The sequence below is a fragment of the Aptenodytes patagonicus genome, chromosome Z, assembly GCF_965638725.1.
Source record: "Aptenodytes patagonicus chromosome Z, bAptPat1.pri.cur, whole genome shotgun sequence".
Classification (NCBI taxonomy): Eukaryota; Metazoa; Chordata; class Aves; order Sphenisciformes; family Spheniscidae; genus Aptenodytes; species Aptenodytes patagonicus.
In genome coordinates this window covers 34,448,133-34,469,152 of record NC_134982.1, presented here as the reverse complement: position 1 = coordinate 34,469,152, position 21,020 = coordinate 34,448,133, and the positions used below count along the sequence as shown (strand labels likewise).

Below are 21,020 nucleotides of genomic sequence, written 5' to 3'. Positions count from 1 at the left end.
GTTCATTCTCATAAACAGAGTGCTTTGGCTATAAAAGTTTATTTTCATATTAGTACAAACACGGAAAATGAACTTCAAAATAAATTGACTGTTTATTTATACATTTTTCTATTGTAGATCTAGCCTGCAGGCTAACAAAATGTTAGCTTGCCTAAAGGACGTTCATTTAAATTAATAGTGAAAATTTTTCTGACAGCTGGTAATTTGCTTATTTACAGCTTCCATATTAAATCTTCAAATATAGTAGATACAAATTAATAACCTTCAGCTGAAGGGCCCTTGTTCCCTTTTGATTGTTCCAGTTGCAGAGGAATTAAACTTCCTTTTGCTTTTTCTATTTCTAATTACATCTTGTGACACCTCATCCTATTTGCTCTCTTCCACATAAAGTTCAGATATGTTGCTATAAAGTGGAAATAATTAGTTATGAGGCCAGTTGTATAACTCTCAATTACTTAGTTGTGGCATTGAAACTATTATACACTGGATTTCCTTTTTTTTTTTTCAAGAGCAATCTCCCTCTTGCAACTTTCATTTCATACTACAGGCATAAAGCAAAAATAAGGTAATTGATTATTGCAAACACTTAAAAGAACATACAGAGATAAAAAACAGTTAAGAAGTCCTGTTACTAAGAAAGCCGTGATTTTTGATGTTGTTTAGGTTTTTCCTTTTTAATTTTTTTTTTTCTGTTATCCATGCTTTTTATCATTTTCTACATTAGATTACTGCATTCCTTATACCTGGGGTATTTGTTCAAGAAACTGCCTGCCCAGATACCAAACTTTCTCAGGGGAAACATGAAATCAGTACTCTTGCAGTCTTCACTGACTCCTGGTTCATTTTGAAGTGCAACTGATCTATTAAAATCCTATCCCTTGACAACTTAAAAACTCCCACAAACAGCTGAAATCATCACATTGGCTACAAGCAGAAGATAGTAAAGCTGTACAGTTGGAACATATGCACATTAAGCTGAATAACAAATGTTGCAGTAGTAACGGTGGAATAGTAACAGGATGTGCTAGAAGCCTGAGGATTCAAGAAAGGAATTGCTGCATTTAGTGACACTTCCTTTTCACTACTATTTTTACTTGTACTACTGAGACTAGGCTTACACAAATACATTCATCCATGCAAATGCCATGATGTTTTCCAAAATGCAGAGATACTTTTGATGAATATCCAGTAATTTTTAAATTTAACCTATCCACTGAGTAGATCTTTGAATTTATTGACCATATTTGTGTATAGGACAGTTTATCTGTTGGTCTAGCAAGTAATGCAGAGAAATAATATTACTGAATCTTTTTTCCAGGGCAGAAGGAGTACTTTAGTCCAAATCCATTAAAACTGATATGAGATGAAGTAATTAATTTTTTGTGCTTGTTTAATAATGTGGTACCTATTAATAGAGAAATTTGTTAGATGATTTTAAAAATCTAGTAAAATAAAAAGAACCTAAAAGAATCCAGTAAACGATGGATTAGTTGGTTTGGTGAAGGCAAACTTCCAACAATGGTGAATGCAACCAAACTAAAAAGAGCAGGATTCTTACAAACAAGCAAAAGTGGTGTTTGGTATCTATTTTCCTACAATTTTTTTTTTTTTTTTTTTGTGTGTGTTTGTTTGCTTTGTTTTATTTTGGTTTGGTTTTATTCTGAGGTCATGCTGAGCTTAAGAGTTTAGCTATTGGGAAAGTTATCCCTTTAAGTACTGAGAAAATGAGATCTATTAATAATTGACAGTAGAAGCATTGAACCATTTGATAATATTTTTCCAGGTTACTTCTCAGAATAAAGTTCCAGCCTGAAAGTATATATTTATTAGGTCAAACTAATAAAAACTAATTTATGGAACGCTTTAGTAGGAAGCAGATTTTTTTGCCATATGTTCCAATGCACTGTAGGGGAACTAGACCAAAATTTTCTCAGGTTCTGTCCACATCAACTGCGTGCAAGAGTATCTATTTCACTGTTGGTTTGAACTTCCTTATTAGTTATATCATTACTCTTGAGATCTATACTTGTAAGGGGAAAGCTGACTGCATTATTTATAAAGTGTATATACAGTTTGTACACTATAATTGTGAAATGATACTCTGTTTTGCTGTGTTAGTGGGGATATGTAATACATTTCATTTGTTTTCTGAGTACCTGACCTGAAACTCCTGGTGTGTGATTTGAAGAACTGTTGGATCTTCACATGGCAAATAGAAAAGTCCTACCCCTTTTCACTTTTTATTGTGTCTTAACAGCTGTATTGATACACTAAAGACCTAGACATGTTTTACTGCAAGGGAAATTATGTATGCATTTCCACATATACTTAAAAATCACAGTCTCCATCTTTTATGTTGAATTTCCCAAAAGAGTAAATATTCTTGCACTGAAATGTCTGTGCATTTGTTCTCCATTTGCAAGATGTGAAGGGCAGTAGTAATTAGCCATATTGCAGTTTGAGAAACATAAATTAATTTTTGGTAAGAAGTTAATATGATATGATATCATCAGAGTAAATTAATGAGGTCATGGGGAAAATTAATAATTTTCACCTTACTCCAAGAACTGAATGGGACACACAGAAGATTACAGAGGTCTGCATACTGAACACTAAGTCCAAAAGAAATAGTTAATACACTTTTGCGTAAAGTATACAATATTTTGGGCTCTTGAAATAAGCAGGTTTTACACAAAACAAAAAACTATGCTGTATAAACACACAGCAAGATACGTTTTGGGTCTTGGAGAACAACTGCAAATAGTAATTATAGTATTTGGAGGTAAGTTTGCATAGTCCGTCAAAAAGGAGCTGAGTTTGCTTGGAGCACAAATATAGCATGTTTGGTTTTGTCATGGAATGTTTTCCACCAATTCTTCTTTAGAGATTTAGTTCATTAACTGAGTTTTCTTCCAGTTATACAAATGTAATCTGGTGTCTCATAAATATGTGAAAATCAAAATAAACACTCAAATTATCACTTCAATGGAACTCAACACAAAAAGAGACAGTTTGATTAATTTCATTGCCTTTTCTTTAGAATTAAATAGCTGTGCTACATATTGTTTCTAATATTATGCAAACAAAGCAATAATAGTCCTTATCTTCAGAATATAAACACAATAGATTATTCAGTGCTACTAAAGGATTATGCTTTACGCAGAGTTTAGACAATCCTATGGTAGGAAATATATTCATAATTCTCTTTTAGAAAAAGCATTTGATTTAAGCACTCTAGACGTAATCCATGTAAGTGAATTTTCTAGCTCTATACAACCAGTTTAAAGTAGGTCTTCTCAGCTAGGCTCCATCTATTGTATCAATCAGATTGAGGGGCCGTAAGAGTCATCCTGTTGCCAGGGAAATTTTCTCTCATAGAGCTGTATTCATACTGTTTTGTCTAGTACAGATTTGCTTGCAGGATGCTTTCTCTTCATTTTCTCTTTCAGTAGTATTTTGAACTGACTTTCTTCATAAAGAATCCCATCTTTTATTTTCATATTATACTCAGCAGCTGTTTTATAATTTTTTAATTTTTTTTTTTTCCTTAATAACCACCAGGGAAAAAGACTGTTTTTGCTACTGGCATTTTTCTGCATGCTCATACACTTTTGACTACATCTGGAGGAATACTGAAGAAAAAAGGCAAAAAACCCCCCCAAACCTCACCACATTATCTCAAGTCTATTAAAAAAGTCCTTTTGAATTTTCTTCCACACTATTTAGCAAATGCACTTGCTGGCACAGATGCTTCCAAGAGAATACAAGTTAAGCAAATGTTAGAGAATATTGACTGACAGTGAATTTCAGATGAGAAATTGTGAAAAATCACATAGATGCATGATAGAAAGGTTCTCAGTCACATAATCAGTAGGATGAAGTAATACAGTTCAGTTATACTGATTTCATGATCAAGCATGCTTTGATACTCTTTGAAAATAAGGATTTTTTTTCTTTTTTTTTTTTTTTTTAAATTAATTGTAGTACTATAGTGCATGAAAGTCACTTACATGTTCCTGGATGCTATTTTCACAGGCTTTTAAGAACAAAAATTTTCCATATAATAATTCCAACTACAAAATAAGTTAAATAAATAGACAACACTTAGGTGTTTTTTTATTAAACATTTTATTTGCTGCAAAATATTTCTTATTAATACTCACCTTGTTCAGTGCCTGCTTCTGCCATTTGTCAATTCTTGCTCTTTCAGAAGGGATCTTTTTATTCCCAAGAACTTATTTGCAAGAATTTTGTTTGGAAGATTTAAAGAACAAAAAGATTGGATAATTAGGGTGAGTTTATTATTATTTTACTTAGGGATGATCTGATATGATTCTTAATACATTTGATAAAGGTAAATTGTTTATTTCCAGTTTTGACTTTGGCAGGCATTGTGTCAATTTTAATTGTTTAAATAAGGAGAGTGATGCATAATTTCACTTTGAGACATTTTGCACACATTTGAGAAATTTGAATGTATTTGGAACCACACATTCTACTATGGAGTACATTGGATCACCTTTATCTTTGCATTTATTTTAATCAAAAGGATTTTCTGTTTTGCAAATGCAGTTTTTAAGTGTGTGCAATGGTTGCATTTGTCCCTGCTACATAGATGCACTGGGAAGAAAAAAAAAGCATATTCAATGGATTTGGGCCCTATTTAGTTTTTTTTCATCATTCACGTAGTGTATAGTATATAGACTTGAACTACATAAGGAAAGCAGATGTTGATCAAAGACTTTCACACAGTTTTACATCATTGTAAAAATAAGATTAGATGCTGCCCGCATAGTGTTAAGCCTCCTGTGTACGCTGCTTTGTACCATGTTCTTACAATTTGAGAGACAAAGCCAGGCAGGTAACAATGTTTCAGTTTAAACTGAAGGTTAAGTTGCTTCTCAGGAGGGGTTAAAGTTTAATTCTTTATTTACACGGTGGAAACCACACGAAATGCCTAAGTATCAAAACACAAGCTCGGTGGCAGACATGTTTTTACTTTTAAATCTATATTAGCCATAAGGTGGCAGTGTGGCAACTATTTTTAACTGAAGTGGAAAAAAGGGAACTGCAACTCCTAGACTCATTTCCAAGGTACAAGAAAAGTAACACAGCAACAGTTTTGATGTTTAGGGTATTTTTTTTTTTTCTTTAAATGTATATACCTAAAACAACTTAGGTTACTGAAAGACAGAAACTCCTAGGAGTGAAATCTCTTTTGCTAATACCTGACTTCAAGTGAAGAAATATTCTGGCAAGCTATAGAGGAAATACGTAAAAATATGTTAAATACACAGTCTACAAAATATTAATCAGAAGCAGGATGAGATGCTTAGTTATGAATATGTTACATAGTTTATACACATTCCTTAAAGGAAGTTCATTCTTTTCTTAGAGAAATAACATTTCATTAAAACATTAGGAGAGCAATTGTATGCATGTGCATATATCCACATAGATACACCCACACATGAAAACAATTCAAAAAATAAAACACTTTCAAACAACCTGAAGTTGTAAATTCACAAACACCCTCCCTCTGCTCCTCTTCTTCTATATCCCTGTAGCATCTTTCTTTGTTAAACACTAAAGGTTAGACAAAACAGATGTGGGAATGTTCAGTGGATTCTTCGCTGGCTTCAAGTGTGCATCATCCCAAAAGCTTCTTAAAAAAAATCTTCAAAAGATATGAAGTGTATCACCAAAATGCAGATGGAGGAGAGCTCAATACCTGATCTTCTCAGATGTTTTCAATAGGTTTGATGTCATTTCTGCAGTAAAAGTACACATATAGAAAGCAGTTGGCCATTCCTACTCAATTCTGAACATGCAGATGGATAGTGAAAAATTTGGGTCAGTACCAAACGTGCAATTTTGATACAGACCATGTATTCATACGAAGTCTTTTCAGAGCTAATTTTCCTTCTAAAAAGTATTTACTTACAGTAAATATAGGCACATCTTGCAAAGTGCAGAGAATTTCAACACAAACAAATCTGTTGGTTTGGAGTTGGAAGTAGAAGGCCTTTACATCCTAGAGAATTAAAATAAGTGAAGAGAAAAAAAAAAAAGAGGACAAGTTAATGTTCAGAACTGAATGCATTGTTTTCCATTTTCTACAACATATTGTTGATAATCACTGGCTTTGCTATTTTAAGTCAAGTTGTCATGCTTAAAACCTAGTTCCAGTGCCAGATTTGCAGTGAATGTTTGCTTTTAATCCTTTGGATTAGCAGTTTTCTCACACAACTGATTTATACAAATCACAAAGCTACAAAAAGCAAATAAAAACAACCCACATTTATGATGACATTTGTCTGTATTTAAGCACTTTTCTGTGCATTTTTAAAGACTTGTGGAATGGAAAAGCTATTCTGCAGAAGTGCTAAAATTAATAAGTATCTTCTTCAGAATTTCTTTTCATTCATGTCTCTTTTCTAATTGGTAATATGAAACTATAGCTAATTGCAAACATAGTAACTTTGCAGTTCCCTTAAAAAAAACCAAAGAAGCAAGCAAGCAAAAAATTATGTATGCTACCAGAGGAAAAATTGCAAAAAGTGTATTTTCCCAAGGCTGTATAAATGTTGTCGTAAACTCTTAGAGGTATCAGTGATAAATTTTCATCTTTCTGACAAATATTAGATGAAAACCAGTTAGAAATGGTTAATCATATGTTTTACCTATAGAATACTGGTGTTTTCTTAATAAATAATAATTATTTGTTTCATCTGCTAAGTGGCAAGCACAACATTTCAGGAGTTATTTAGGTATCAATAAAACAGCCAGCAAAAAAAAAAAAATCTGTTAAAATCAGATTTAAAAAAACCAACCAAGCAACCAAAACCCAAAAAACCTACCCTTTTGGTCACTTAGGATTAGAACTGATGAGAAATAAATGCAATCAAAAAAAGACAACTATAATTCACCAGCAATGTAGTGGTGCATAAGCTACTCAGTGCTTTAGGTGTCTGAATTAAATGTCTAGAAGCAGATCATGCTGCTGTTAGGTTTGCACTGGGTTTTTGTCACTTCACAAGGGCAGTTCCCTCTTGAACCCTTCCACAGATTACAAGTGGAAGCAGGTGGCAGTCTGCCTGGCTAGTCTCCCTGAAGAAACAGGTCCTGGAGGTATGGGTCCCCAGACCATAATTAGCCTATGGCTGTGAACCTTGTGAACCCACACCTAGAATGCATCTGCCTTCTGTAGCCCTTAAGCTGCTCCTCTTTCTGCAAGCTGTTTGCAACCTCCACATCGCTCAGTAGTGAACAGCTGTACACCCTGTGCAGGTGTCCAGGTGCTGGCAGTGGGTACTGCAGGGGTGGCCTCTGTGAAAAGAGGCTGGGGACTGCCCTGTGCTGGACACAGCTGGTTCTAGCCACCTGCAAAGGACCCACCAAAGGACACAGTTGAGCCCCTCAGAAAAGATCATGGTGCCTCAGGGAACATATGTTTAAGAAAGGGCAAAGTTGTTGGACAGTCAGAGGAGGGAAAAACAGTGGGAAACATGAGAGTGAACACCAAGGGCAGAGAAGGAGACCGAGGAGATGCTCCAGGTGCCAGAGCAAAATTCTGATGTGGGAAGCCTCTCCAGCCTTCCAGTCTGGATTTCATGCCATTGGTTGTCCTTAGACTGTCTAAGAAATTGGTAAAGCACAGAGTCATGAACTGGGCCATATCTCTTCTTGTTATCACACTATCAGAGAGTCCTGTTTAAAACAAAACAACAAAACAAAACAAAACAATTTCAGTATGGTAAAAAAAGGTATGGGGATAAGAAAAATTGTGAGTTTGTTTGATTAATGATCTCAGACTATTTCTGTTCTTTTCACAAAAGGAATACTTACTTTCAGACTCTTTGGTGTCCTTTCTTGATGTCTCCACAATTAAGAAGAAAGAAATAAACTCATACTGAATAATTTAGTAATCTGTTAACAAAGTTAATCTGTGCTCTTCTACCCAAATACAGTATTTTAACATGGAGAGAACTAGCTCTGTGCAAATCCAATGAGGTTCTTACATTATACATGTTCTTCAGTCCCGTGTACCCTATCTGCCAGCCACCAATAAGACTGTTTAAATATTTGGGTTTTTACACTTATCTTCATAGTATGGCAAAGTTAAAACATTCCCGGGCTATTCAGTGATCAGTAGTTCATTTACTCTCTATTCTTTTTCTCTCCCCTCTGCTCCTAACTCCTAGTTTCTGCAAAATACATTTTTTAAGAAGCCTCAGCAATCTTTTACTTTCAAATAAATATGAGGGAATTGACAACTTCCATTTCCCACTGAGATTCTTCATGACACCTCTGGTCATGAAACAATTTTTGAAATGTCTGCAAGGGAGGCCTCCACATTCCCAAGACTTATTATACCATTTCCAGTATTGTAACAGTGGTCTATTACTGTTTTTTGCAGTGAAGCTCTTCTACTCCACTTTCAATCCCAAGGTGGATTCAAGATAACAATCTAACAGCATGCACATTTTTGTGTAAGTCAATCTTTAAGGAGCCTTCTGAGTTGCCAATTAGTAACAGGTATTTGCCAGGCCCTACTTTCATTGCTGCAGGATGGGCACACAAATGTACCTTTCCCCTGAGGGAGGAATTTAGTCAGGATTTCTAGAGGAGCAACTATGAGTTCTTTATTAGCGTTCCAGAGGGTGAAATCCAAAGATCAAGAGTGGCACAAATTTCTCCCAGAAATGTCAATAGGAAAAAACACATTACTTAGCTGCAAGGAAAAAAGGAAAGAGAGATGCCTTAGAATAATTAATAGCAGATCCAGAGGCTGTTGTGCAGTAAAAAATCCTTAGTGAATATGAATCATGTTAGTCCAAAATATGTGAACCATCCCTCAGTGTCCAAAATTTGAAGATCCTATGAATCTTATTGGCAAGGCATTCATCTAACTCTGCAAACTACTAATGTGTCAGAGTGAGAGCTTTCAGCCTCAATAAATGAATTGCAAGAGGTGCTTCAAAAGTTCAGAAGATTTCTATTATTTTGGTGTTTTTACATTTTCTTTAATGTGTGTTGAAAGGGTGTAAAATATTTAAAAAACAGTGAAAACCATCTTATCTTGAATTTAATACAAGTTTTGACAAATAGTTTACTTTTATGATCAGGACACCGTATTATGCTTCAGTGGACTAAATGCCATGAGCACGTTATTGTTATCTGAGGTAATCACACTGAATTTTAATTTTGTTGTGGGATGTTAATTCAGAATGTTATGGCCACCGAGCACATGTTTTGCTTGAGAAGACTTAATCGGATGATACTATTATTTAGCATATTATTTCCCATGGGCAAATTAAGCTCAAGTGTTTAGCTCTGTGGATCCTTGAGAATCTCATGGACTACCCTGGGATCACACACAAGGCAACAGTGCATATGCAGTGATATATAGCAAATGCATTTTAATTTCTTCAAACAAATAAATAACTGCTGATATTTTAGGGCAAAATTATTAGATTTGCTTTCTATTTTAAGTTTGACACTGAGCCAGTTAAGTGTTTATACAAGTATACAGGGCTTAGCACTACATTAATTTGAACTAGAAAGCAAATGGAATATATCACTCTATCTCCTTTTGAGATACAACAATGGCATTTGAGCAGCCTTTAGCTCTATTCCTCTGACAAATCAATGTAATTTGGGATATCAGCTGATATTATATTTTAAAAAATTAAAATGTTATCTTTATCTGCTTCAGCAAAAATTATCTGTTTCAAGCAAGTTTATGAAAGATATACTTCTGTGATTTTATGGAAACTTTATTTGTCAAAGGAGGAGAATTGCCTCCTGAAGCCATTAGCTATGAGGTGTGTGTATGAAGACATGAAAATCTTCTGAAGGATTTTAAAAAACCCAATAAAATAATTCACCTGGTGTAATTTTTACCTGTTAACGGGTAAGTGACTTTTGTATTTAATTTCATTCACCAAACCAAGAATGAAAATTTTCCAAGACTGATTCCTAATGCTATGAATTACCAAGACAATCTCTTGCTGGGATGAAAACACTGATCACCCACCATCTCTCATTACTCTTTCGTTGTCAAGGACAAGGTCATTTTCTTCAACTTCTTTATTTTTCCTCCTAAGATATAAGAAAAAATAAAGATGTAGGAATCAAATCATATCTTACCAAACCACCAAGAAAGTAGGACAGCATATAAAATAAATTAATGAATTTGGAAAAGATCAAGTTCTGCCATAATTATAGATTTATTATTTAGAAATACTCTATGTTTATTCCTTTAAATGATTACTTGTATTTTACATTATGAAGAATTTCTCTTACTGTCTGAGATTAGTTTTTAATAATATAGTCTAAGAACCATTGCCTTATTTAGCATGTTTTAACAAGTTTCCTCTCCTACTTCCCAAATATCAAAACATTCAAAAATATTAAAAGAAAATAAAATAATATATGGTGTATTGTAATTTGAAATACAAAATTCTTCAGCTATTCTACCAATTTTGCTGGATATCATTCAGTCAAAATATTTTCAGGTTCCAAACTGAGGAAGGTTATTTCTGCTTGATCCGTTTTGTGTTTCTTTTTACTCTTTCACTGATAGAAAAAGTATTTTTTAGCCACTGTTACTAGGATATTTGTTAAAAATAGATTTAGCAACATTACTAACATGAGAATTGCATGGCAAAAGTACTTAAGTTAAAGTAAGTAAAACTCAGATTAGTTTTGATGATTATATGGTAACTGTGTAAACTCTATAACTGAGCATTTTTAGTACATTTTTAATAAGTCATATAGCAAAAGGAAAATTATCAGCAGCAAAAATAGTTTTAGGGATAAAGACTTTTTTCTTCTTATATGTTAATTCAAAACTATTAAAAAAGAATGACCCAAACATAATCTTATGCCTATTTCCTTGAAATCCAACATTTCTGTGAGCAGTATTGTATCTTTACTTGTGTATCTCTGCAGTGAACTTTGGCAAGAAGGAGGAAAGGAGTTTATTTCCTAATGGTTAAGTATGCTTTATTATATTTGATGCCCTGCTTCATATAATTTGCTCACTGTAAGACAACACTAATAAAGAAACTGTACTATGATGGAAAGAATTCAAACAGTAGGAGAGAAATCTCCAGAACTCTATTATTTTTTTTGTTAGATATCCAGCTAACAATCAAAGCTCTGTATCATTTTCCAGTTGCATAGTCACAAATCTAATGAAGCAGCAGGGCCACTGGAACCAAGGAACATTTTATTTTCTTTGATTTTTATAAACATGTAGGCAGGGCCAAGAAGAACAGTGTATCATTTTAATCACCAGTCCAAAATCATCTGTGAATTAATACATACCTGAGTAAAGAAAGTGCTTACAATGATGTCAAAAGCATGCTGACCTGAATCAAATCAGCTGGTCCATCTTGTGTATTTTGTCTTTGGCAAGTGCTAAAAGAAAAGTACCAAAAAAATCCCTGCCCAAACTTCAAACCTGCACACCAACAGTCTTTGAATCTGCATATAGAATAGTTTATTTTTAACTGGAGGTTGCTTCCACCCATTGTTGGGTGGGTTTGTATGCTTCTCAGATTTTTTTTTTTTTAAATTTGCCGTGGTCTGAGTTGCCTTGGGTTTGCCAGGAGCCAGTCACAGCAAGGACCACTCCGGCTGCTGCCCTTCACTGTCTCCCCAAGGAAAAGTAGGCTTTCTAGAGGTCCCATTGACTTGTGAAGGGTGCCATAGTTGTTTTCTGTCAATAAAAATCTGCCTATATGGAGTATCTAACTAAGTCAATCTACAGTGAGGCCTTAGCCCTTGATCTATATGCCTAAGCTCTTGCTGGAGTTTGATAATTCTACCTCATAACCAGGAAATAAGAAAGAGCCAATAACTGGACAGAGGAGTTTTCTAAATACCTTTGTGTTTTTCTGATATTCCTGAAAATAATTGCTTTTTGATGTATTCTTTCTAATCAGAATAAGCAAGAGATAAAAGACTCTGAAAAAAAAAAAGCATAAGATAAAAGAATCTGAAGAGAAGCATTTCAGGGGCTTGCTTTCTCTTTTTTTAATTTCCAAAGGAATATTTTTGCCTTCCTTCTCACTGCACTTCCAGAGTGTATAGCTATGTACTAGGAGCTGATGGCAAGACTTTTCTCTTTCTGGGAGAAAAAAAGAAAATATATATGTTAGAAAAAGATTATGAAAATGTTGGGGAATGACTCAAAAATAAGCAGAATTTGTAAATTTTTTTTATATCAGAGTATATTCACTATCTATGGTCATTAGTTAAAGTACAACAGTTCTGGTTTTCCAGGAAAAGATGTGAATGTCCAGATATGAATGAGTTAATTTTAAACCATTCCTCAGTTATGTAAATGCACAAAATGTAGTGCCACTTTCTATTCTTATTACAATCGTGAGACTGTCACTATAATTGATTAATTTTGTGCCATTCTTTTCCAATGATCTCTTTGTCACAAGAATGAGCTATCACAGAATTTTAATGCTCAGTACATTTTAGTTTTCACAATGTATTCTGATTTTTATTCTAGTGACAAAGGTTGGCACAAAATCAGACCATATTCATAACAAAGGCTGCAAAAATAAAGCAGGAAACTATAGAATCCATCTTCATGACAATCTCAGAACAATGAGAACAGAAATATCACAAAACAAAACTCTTTGTTCTTGTGGCAATCCTGGTATTGTAATATCACAGTACTCCAGAATGCATTTCTGAATCTTTTGGATTGGATGTATTAAACTCATTTTGCAGTATGGATATCTTTCACAATATTTTAAAAAGGGGACAGTGGGAAAAAAATTAGTGTCAAAATGTGATTTGTTAGAAATAGTTGTAGTTTAATGGAAAATACTATTTGGCTGCTCACTAATTCCTACATCCACCACTGAGTTACTGGGGGGAGGGAGTGGGGGCAAGCAGGGAGGAAGGAAAAACCAATGGTTGTTTTTCATAGGACATTTACACCACAAACTAGTTGTTTCTTTCTGGGCCTAGTGTTAGTACAATTATTTGATAAACTACTAACATGGCAAAACTGTGAGTATCAAATACAAGAAACTTTCAGTAAGTTAGAATTAATTGCCATTTATTGAAGTTGTGGGTTGTGATGTTATGAATTATGTGCATTTTCCATGTTCTGCTCCTAGAAGGAGCATGAGCCAAGAACCAATGGTGAATTTATTTTTGGTTCTCTAGGATAAACTAAGCTATGTTCTTTAACACCAAAATCATTGATTGCATACAATCTCTACGTTTGTCTATCCTTCTGTCTAATGTTATTTTTTCTTTTAGCACCCCAATTTTTCAAACTCTGTTAGAATGAAAACTACTATTAATATGCAAACACATAGGTAAACAAGCCTGGCTATGTTGTACTTTTTTGTAAACAGAAAGAAAAACAACCTGTTCAACAGCCTGGTGGACAGATAATTGGATGATGAAAATATTTTCTGGTTTAACAATGAAACAATAATTATAAATGTTTTAATTCAAAGGTCCGTCCATATTTCTAATTTGAACAGTTTACATATTTGGCTGTGAGCTCACACTTGACATACAGCTCAAAGTTTTATTTTATTTTTTTATATATATATTTCTTCAATCCAAGAGGAATAGGAGGGAAAACCAAGTACTTATAGTAATATTTATTAACTTTTAGTATACTATAACACAACTGCAGAAAGAACACTAAAATATTTATGCATATATGGGACATCTCCTGTCACCTGTACTGCACTACTGCACATAGAGGCTTGACACATATTTAAATATTGCAGACTGGAAGCTGAGAAGTTATACTAGGGAAATACTCCATGTTTAGCTTTGATATTCTAACTTTTGTCTCTGCTGTTGCCCACTGTTGAAATCAGAGGATTTCGCTAGATGTGCTTTTGGTCTGACATGATAGGGCTTCTCTACTAGCAGCTAGATACCAAGAAGAATACAGTCTTTTGGAAGAATAGTATATAAAAAAAAAAAAGTATTTATTGTTATTTCCTGTTTCCACTGCACTACAATTCCAGTAGGTAGTACAGTAATAAACACTTACCTAGCTCTTCCCAGGTTTGTACATTTGTGATACCATTGTTTTTCAACATTGAGAGAAGGTTAGTGAAAAATATCCCTTGTTCAGACTCCGGAGAAAGATCTCTTCTTCATGGGATCAAGATTAAATGAAATGCCTTATTTAGCTCTCTCAATTCATAAGTATATGATCATCTACTGTCCTGGGAGTCCATGACCACCCCAGGAAGGAAGTAAAGAGGTCTTGCTTACAGGAATAATTTTTTTTAGACCACAATTTCAGTATACAAAAAGAGAAGCTAGTGTCTATTATTGAAGCCAGTGAATTTTAAAGCCCAGCTCCCAAACATTGATGACCAAGAACTATGCTCATGTGTGTAGATGTTCAAATGCTATATATTATCTGAAAACAAACAAGTACGCAATGACTTTGACTTAAATTAGTGGAAATCAAGTCTGTTACTATCCCAGTTGAAACGATCTCAGAAACAAAAACCAAAGATCAGGGGTTTCATAATCTATAAGCTATATGTGGAGTTCCTGGAATTAACTCTTTACAACATTTGTCTGCATGTTTTTATCTATTTGGGACATTCCTTTAAATGTTCAGAGAAAGCTGTGCAATTGTCTATAAATCTGTTTAGTCCACATACTAGATTTTCCAAAATATGCAGCCAATTGTTAATATTGGCCAACCTTATCCCCATTACATAAAGAAAAAAGCAATTTCTCTGGAGGAGGAGTGCCTATACTGTTGTTAACACAGCAGGACCTGTTGGTATATATTGCATGCTCCCTTTTTGCGTGTCTGGGTCTCTCCAATCTAAGGAAACAGGGCTATAGGAGGAGAGAGGAAACAAGTATTTGTGGCCCTTAACAGTATTCAGTAAGCAAGATGTGCCCCTAGATCTAGGGACTGGGAAGTGCCTCCTGGTCCTACAGATTAGATTTGTACACTGGGTATACATTAGCACTGCTAATGGAATCAAATGCTTCCATTGAAATTATTTTCCCTGGGACATGCTTTCATAACCTTCATGTATGATACCACAATCCAGGAGTCCATTTAGTGAGTTTTAAACTATCCCTGCTAAGTGTTACTGTTCATTGATAAGGAGACCATCAAGGTTTCTCCTATTGCATTAAACATATGCTTTCCATGACCGTGACCGATTTGGGTGTCCACCAAAGGATTCCTGAAGGTGGCCACTGTCTTGGCATCTCAGCAGTGGCCACCTTCTTTTCTCCTTCAGCAGCTGAATCTCCACGGTTACCAACAACTGTTCAGAAAACTGAAAGCACCAGAGGGGAGTAAAACTGTTCTGGTACCCAGGCTTAAACTTCCACCAGTGGATACCTAGCTAGTGTTGTCAGGGAGGTCCTGTCCTCCTAGACCACTGCTGTCTGTGCTGCTGCATGGACTGAGGTGATCTTTGTAGCTCCCCAGGGTGATGGAAGAGGGATGAGTGAGACCTGGCCAAAGACCTGCCACCACCCCACCTTCCCCAGCCCCAGAAGAGGGATTGGCACATCCCAGGCAGGAAGCACAGACCCAGTCTGAGAGATTTGGGCCACATGACTACAGCCTTTCTGCAGCAGAGGGGAGAACTGACCAGCCGGCCCAGGAGCTTCCAGCAGGAACTCAGTCTGGTGGCCCAAGAACTCTCTAAGGGCAGAGGCCCAGCACTGCTGGCAGCATCTCTCATGCTGACACTGCCTGCTTCAGCAACCCCAACCCTCCAGGGCCTCTGTCCACTATGATTTTTGGTGGCTACTCCCGTTTCCTTGCTGACTCTCGAAATATCTTCACATTCTCTCATTCCCAGAAAAGAAGATGGAGACTCATTTTCCTTCTCATTTACCTGAGTTATGCCTGTCCAAGTAATGCTGCTGTCAAATTCAATACTTTCTAGCTCCTTATCACTATTACTATAAATTTTTATCACAACTGGAAAAGAATGTGCCGAGTTACTTGTGTGATCTTGCTGGTGTTTATTCTTATGTTTTTCCTCTTTCTTTTTACGATGTCTGATTGTATCATTTTTCCTTTATAAAGTGTCTCCACACTTGGACTCGTAATCTCTTTTTTTCATTATCTTACACTTTGTCTTGCTACTTGCTTGATTGTCTGAAAGGCTATCTTTATTTTTGTAGCAGTCACTGAATTTTGATAAAGTTTTCTTGTGGTCATTTCCTTTCTCTAGAATTGTGCTGTCCTTGACTGCATTGTCCAAGTGGTGAGTTTTGTACTTCCTTTTTCCAACAGGCTTTTCACTTTTACTTCCATCGGTACTTCCAGAAGTTGTCCTTGACCTATTGCTTGATTGACTCCTTGATCTGCAGCTTTCATAATAACATAATAACTCTCTCATAGAGTCCTCTCCAGCTATGCAGACCTATCATTTCAGTAAAAGACTGTACTGTATTCTGGACTAGGAGCTTGCCTTGAATAGTGAGCATTAGACTGAGTGCTCCTCCTGCATGAGGATTCACAGACATCTTCAACCATGCTTTGACTATAAAAAGCAGAACCCTCCTGGTATCTACTTTGGCAATTGTCTCTCATATGATAATGATGACTATCTATGCTTCTTGATCTTCTTTTGCTAGGGTCTTTGCTACGTGCTCATGATCTACTTACTTCTCTGGATGTAGTGCTTTCCTGACTTAGAGAACCTCTCTGGCTTTTTTGAGAGGTGCTGGTGTCATGAGTTCTCAACATCCTCTTGTTTCTTTCGCGCCTGTGTATGCTGCTATCTCTGTTTCTTGATCATCTCCTTTTAAGTTGACCTTTGCCATGATGCTCCTTCCTAGTCCTAGTCCTACAGCCATGACTGCCTTGACTGTGCTGTGAATAGGATTGTGGACTCGTGGACTTTCCTTTTCTGCACAATCTGTGATTACAAGGAGAGCACATTGTGTCCCTTCCTGAAGAGGGGCTCCAGATCAAGTCCTGCAGAAATAGATCTTTTACTTTACTTTTGTTCTTATCATCTTTCTTCTTGACTGGCGGGGATGAGCAGCTCTTACACCTACCTACATTCTCTGAAAATATGGAGGAGTATTGCAAAGAACTTCTGCTTGGTTCACTGTCACTACAACTGTGAAACTGAGTTGGCTGCTGTTTAGTCAGGTCTTCCCTTTTCACTTCCCTGACTGACTCCTCAGTGTCCAAAGACAGCTCAACTGGTTCTGGTGTCCTCTCAGCTAATGGCTTAACAAACCCAACAATAACACAATTGTCCAAAGAACACTCACTGTCATTTAAGTCAGCATTAGCCTGTAACTGAGTTTACTGTTCAGTTCTCTTCACAGCAATGTCCTCATCAGAACTTTCTGAAACCTCTAGAGGAGAACTTATTGTTGCATGAACCTCTCTCTCCTGAATTGGAACATGATAGCCCTGGAGTTTCATCACCCAAGGGGGATTGATCAATACCAGTCACAGATGAACTGTCATCTATTTCTTGACAATCTGCCTCATATCGAGATATTGTAATATTTGATGAGTCTGAACAGCTCTCTTCATCATACAATGGAGCAGGAGAGTCATATTTGGCATGTTGATCATATGCCTCTAAGTTAAAAGGAGATAGGGCGAGACTGCTGAATTCAGCTGAAGTATGGTGTTCCCATGTTAGGGTGTTATGGTAAGGAAATCTCCAGCCACCAGGGCTGGCAAAACAGCCATTTTTCTGAAGGTCTGTGTTTGTACTCCTTAAAGTCGTCTTCATCACAAATTCTGTGGAAAATAGAATAGAAAGACTGCTTGCAGAGCAGGCATTGTGCTTTGGTTTTTGACCACTCCTGGACAAAACAGAAATAGAACCTGTGGAAGCAGTGACCCGGATAGCCAACATTGTCAAATCTGTCCAAGCAGATAGGGCTTTAGAATCAGGAGATGCTCATTTAGAGTCACTAGATGTACTGGTTTTGGCTGGGATAGAGTTAAATTTCTTCATAGTAAGTTGTATGATGCTATGTTTTGGATTTGTGATGAAAACAGTGCTAATAACACCGGGATGTTTTAGTTATTGCTGAACAGCACTTACGCAGCCTCAAGGCCTTTTCTGCATCTCAGACTGCCCTGCCAGTGAGTAGGCTGGGGGTGCATAAGAATTTGGGAGGAGACACAGCTGGGACAGCTGACCCCAACTAACTGACTAACCAAAGCGATATCCCATACCATATGACATCACACTCAACAATAAAAGCTGTGAGAAGAAGGAAGTGGGGGATGTTTGGACTTACGGCATTTATATTCCCAAGTAGCTGTTGCACGTGATGGAACCCTGCTTTCCTGGAGATGGCTAAACACTTGCCTGCTGATGGGAAGTGGTGAATGAATTCCTTGTTTTGCTTTGCTTGCGTGCGCGGCTTTTGCTTTACCTATTAAACTGTCTTTATCTCAACCCACGAGTTTTCTTACTTTTCCCCTTCCAATTCTCTCCCCTATCCCACTGTGGGGGAGTGAGCAAGTGGCTGTGTGGTACTTAGTCACCAGCCGGGGTTAAACCACAACAACCATAGAATCATAGAATCATAGAATCATAGAATGGTTTGGGTTGGAAGGGACCTTAAAGATCATCTAGCTCTTACCCCCCTGCCATGGGCAGGGATACCTTCCACTAGATCAGGTTGCTCAAAGCCCCATCCAAGCTGGCCTTGAACATTTCCAGGTAGGGGGCATCCACAACTTCTGTGGGCAACCTGTTCCAGTGTCTCACCACCCTCACAGTAAAGAATTTCTTCCTAATATCTAATCTAAATCTACCCTTTTTCATTTTAAACCTGTTACCCCTCGTCTTATCACTACACTCCTGATAAAAGGTCCCTCCCCATCTTTCCTTTAGGCTCCCTTTAAGTACTGAAAGGCTGCTATAAGGTATCCCCAGAGCCTTCTCTTCTCTAGGCAAAACAACCGCAACTCTCTCATCCTTTCCTCATAGGGGAGGTGCTCCAGCCCCCGATCTTCTTCGTGGCCTTCCTCTGGGAGGCCCTCCTCCAATCTGTTGGCATCTGGTGTAACTTACTTGTGCTAGCTTAGGGCAAAATGTTGCTATCCACTGCAAACTCCTTAGGTGCTAAAGTCATGTTCTACAAAAGAAAGAGACAGAAAGTTCATTACTCTTCCAGAGAGAAAAAATATCGTTGAAGTCTAGACAAATAAACCCATAACCATTGTCTTTAAGGTTAAAAAAGCCAGCATTAGCCAGCACTGAGAGAATATCAAAGAGACAACACAATACTAATTACTTTGCTTGGTTTCCCTGCAGAACACTTGAGAAGTGTAGGTATCATGGGTAAATTTCATCCCAACACAGAAAGGAAGGAATCTGAAAAATGTCCAGGCTTAGGAACTACATTTCAAGAAAAGTTGCATCTGCCTTCATTAACAAGAGCAGAACTATCTTTTCTCCTCCATTTTTAAATGGAGGTCCTCATTTGTAGCACCACCTCTTTCAGGGAAACATAGGATCATAGGAATCATAGTCTGTAGGATCACGTATTCACAAAAGTCCTAAAACAGCTGTTGCCTTACAAATGCAGACATGTCAGAAATATAGCAACTGACACCTCCTGCCCCTCAAAACACTGACATTCATTCCACCCTTAGAAGTGTAGCCTTGACACTGGTGTTTGTTCTTTCTGACTTCTAAAGGACCTATTTTTGCTTTTCAGTTCTACATTCCTCTTTTCCTACTGATGCTGTTTCTTCACTGTCCTCTTTTTCTCTCTCAAGGATCAGCAGCTGTTCCCTTGTTGCAGACTCTCTGCAAAGCTCTTCAGGGATAAGGCACATGAGAAACTAGCTGGAGGTTGATCTTCTGGGCAGTTCTCTTGGCATGCTGTTGCTTCTGCTGAGTGGTGCTTCTGTACTGCTCGAACAGTATCACAGAATAAGAATGTATCTCCACAGAGAAAGATGCATTGAAAATGAACAAGAAAAGCAACAGAGGGACATAGTAAGGCTTATGGTCAGATGAGAGACAACAGTCCAATCTAGTGACTTTAGAAGCACTGGCAGACCCAGACACTTGACGTTGCTAGGGGTGCTCCTGCACCAAGCTCATTACCCTGTGACATCACAGCAAGCTATGAGTTCTGCTGGTTCCAGGGTCAATTGCTACTAGTACATAACGTGCTGTGATTTACCTGTTCTGTACATTCAATGAGTAATTTTTAAACTATTCAAGCAATTCCAGGTCTCTGTTTCACATTAAAATCAGGCTCTGAAGTGTTGCAAGTTTTAAGTGGAGCTTGAATCATACTGGCATATGTGAAGATTACAGGCAGGACTTGCTTTGTCTTCCCCATTCTTAAATGACTGTTTTGAAGTGGTTCAGTAAGATTCTAATTAACATCCTCCAAGGTACATTTCCAAAAGAGACCAACCTTTACATATTAAAAATATGAGAACAGTTAGTTCCATCCTTTAAGGAAAAAAACCAAAACAAGTATTTAACCTAGAGTACCAGTCTCAAAGTTCTGCTGGGCCTGTACTCTTCATATGCCCTCTACCTCTGCTTTATTGGGCCAACAGTGCTGGGTACTATTGATGGACCATGCATAGAGATTGTTGGCCTAGATGACCTCCAGAGGTGCTTTCCACCCTAAATTAGTCAATGGTTTTATAACTATAGCAGAAACAGCCAGATGTGATTTCTACACCCATCCTCAGGTATGCAGTGCCTTTGTATCTAGTCAGACTGTCAACTGTGCTTAGCCATAAATCTATTTATTTTAAAGTTATTTTAGGTATCAAGATTATGCTCGGGCATTATGGGTCAGTGGAATTGAGTGACGAAGTTACTTACACAGAAGTCATTAAACCATCTTTTGCAGCAAGCCCAGGAGCGGGTTGTAACCACATGCTGAATGCTGGGCAAAAAGTGTGTCATACAGAGACACAAGACACACACAGGCACACAGGCACAGGAACACACACAAGTGGATGGAAAAGTTGTGTGTTTGTGGTCAGCAATGAGTGC

The 21,020-nt window shown here is 36.9% G+C and overlaps 1 protein-coding gene and 1 pseudogene across 1 annotated transcript in view; one reads left to right on the top strand and one right to left on the bottom strand.

Moving 5' to 3' along the window:
- The window catches only part of PTPRD (protein tyrosine phosphatase receptor type D), a 1,297,197-nt gene that overhangs the window by 407,463 nt on the left and 868,714 nt on the right, over positions 1-21,020 (top strand). The gene's annotated exons all lie outside the window — the stretch shown is intronic.
- LOC143172975 (E3 ubiquitin-protein ligase Topors-like) lies at positions 15,171-17,762 on the bottom strand (annotated as a pseudogene).